Here is a 2,255-nt window from a genome sequence, read left to right on the forward strand (position 1 = left end):
ATGCAAGAACATACTCAATAAAAAAAATTCAAGGATTCAAGAAAATACCTAATATTAGAGTCCAACATCCAAAACTTCTTTGGCATGGCTTAGTCTCTCCAGTTACCCTTTATCAAATAAGACCAAATAGGAACTGAATCAAGTTCTTCAGCAAATCCTTTTTCCCTATCTTTCCCACCATCCTCCATTTCCTTTCTGCCCCTGCCTCCAATAGTCATCTCATTCATATTAGCTCCACTCTTTCTTATTCAGTTCAGTAAACAGGTTAATAGCTACATGAAACATCAAGGAAGCAGTGCACAGAGCACTGGATCTCAGTCAGAACACCAGGGTTTAAATATTGGCTAGACTATTATTAATGATGTGAACTTGGGGCATAAACTTTGGGATATAAAGGTCTCCTTATAAAGAATGTGGGTTAGATCAAAGCCTTACTTGAGGTATGACAAAGGGCAGGGCACATTCAGATGCCAAGAAAAGCATTGTTGGGGGGGGGGTGCTTTCTCTACAAGGAGGAGGATTTGGCATCTTTTTACAAAATCCATATTCATCTACATTTAGGACATTAGGACATTGCTTTAAGAAATCAACAAGTTGTGGCCTGGATGGGGCAGGGTTTCTCCACCATATGGACTGTCTAGAGTACAGTGACAGTCTCTTGTCTTCTATTCACCATGGCTTTTTCTGATAATAAGATGAAAGAACTAGAGAAGCGTGCCTTGGGGTATGCATTTGAGCTGATACTTAGTCCCCATTTAAAAGTAGTTCAAGAATTACCCCTTTTCCCTCCAAAGAAGAAAGATTTTTCCTTGGAAGAAATTCAGAAGAAACTAGAAGCTAAAAGTAAAAACATGAAGTCTTATGAAGTTGAAGTCTTCAAGAAGCTAGCAGAGAAGCGAGAGCACCTCCTTATGAGGAGGTGCTTCAGAAAACAACAATTTCTGTAAAATAGCAGAAGAAAAACAGACCCACAAAATGGAAGCTAACAAAGAGAATTGAGAGGCATCAATGGCTGCTAAGGTGGAATGTTTACAGGAGAATGATAAGCACATGGAGGAGGTGTGGAAGAAGTAGTCCAAAGACCCTGTCAATGAAAACAGAGCTGACTTGCTGGCCAAGAATTGGCTTCTTCCACTCCTGAGCATCCAAATACTGATTTGGCCAGTGTTGCTTTTATTTTATTTCTCCTAATAAAAATTTTTGAAACTGATATAATACAGAAACTGATATAGATACAAACCATACAAGTTTTGTTTTGGGAGCAAAGAGGGAGAAATTACAAGTGTTTTATTCTTTTTCTAAAAGGTTAAAGTCTTTCTAATGTAGTTATGTTTTTTCTTGCATCTTTTCCATTGCAGTATACCCAGTTCTAGGGTAATGACTAGTACTATATTGGCTCTGTGAAAATATGTTTGTAACAGAAATCTGTGGTATGCTTCTTTCCAACTGTTAAATGCTGAATATATCTGTGTGTTCACTTTTGGAAACTGACCTTTGTCCTGGTCTTTCCAGATACTACTGTACTTGACTGGTTAATAAAACTGCACAGTGCTGTTAAAAAAAATCAATTAAATTTTTAAAAATCAGGTCACAAAGAGAAAAATAGAATCCAGGAATTTAGCTCCTGACTTAAGAGACACAGAAAATTATAAACAACAGAAAAGAATCATATTTGGAGTCAACCAGAATGCCAAGATTAAGCCAGAAATCATTAAGCAAGAAAATCCATACCTCTGGGGCTGAAATATCACATCTAGGACAAAGCATTCATTCCTTATCTACATTTATGTGCAGGAGAAATCAGGTTAAATTAATAATATTTATCATTATAGCTAATATTTAGACAGCAACAGATAGATAATCAGAAGGATTAATCCCCGAGTTTGTCAAATCTGGCTTTGGATGCTTATTAGTTGTGTGACCCTAAGCAAGATATTTAATCCTATTCATCTCAGTTTCTTCATCTATAAAATGAACTGGAGAAGGAAATGGCAAACCACATCAGCATCTTTGCCAAGAAAACTCCAAATGGGTTCATGAAGAGTTAGACACAACTGAACTACAAAACATTTATAGAGCACTTTAAGGTTTACAAAGTGCTTTATTATATGTTATTTGAGATTCACAACAATCCTGAAAAGTAGGTGCTATTATTATTTCTGTCACTTTACAGATGAGGACACTGAGGCTCCAAGAAATTGAAGAATTTGCCTCAGTTTCCTGCTTAAAAATAGGGGTTAAACTAATATCCCTGA

The 2,255-nt window shown here is 36.5% G+C and overlaps 1 pseudogene; it reads left to right on the top strand.

The window, feature by feature from the left end:
* Positions 1-674: 674 nt before the first annotated feature.
* Positions 675-1,191, top strand: LOC141552929 (stathmin pseudogene; annotated as a pseudogene).
* Positions 1,192-2,255: the final 1,064 nt, after the last annotated feature.

This window comes from Sminthopsis crassicaudata, chromosome 2 (assembly GCF_048593235.1).
Source record: "Sminthopsis crassicaudata isolate SCR6 chromosome 2, ASM4859323v1, whole genome shotgun sequence".
In the NCBI taxonomy this organism is placed as follows: domain Eukaryota; kingdom Metazoa; phylum Chordata; class Mammalia; order Dasyuromorphia; family Dasyuridae; genus Sminthopsis; species Sminthopsis crassicaudata.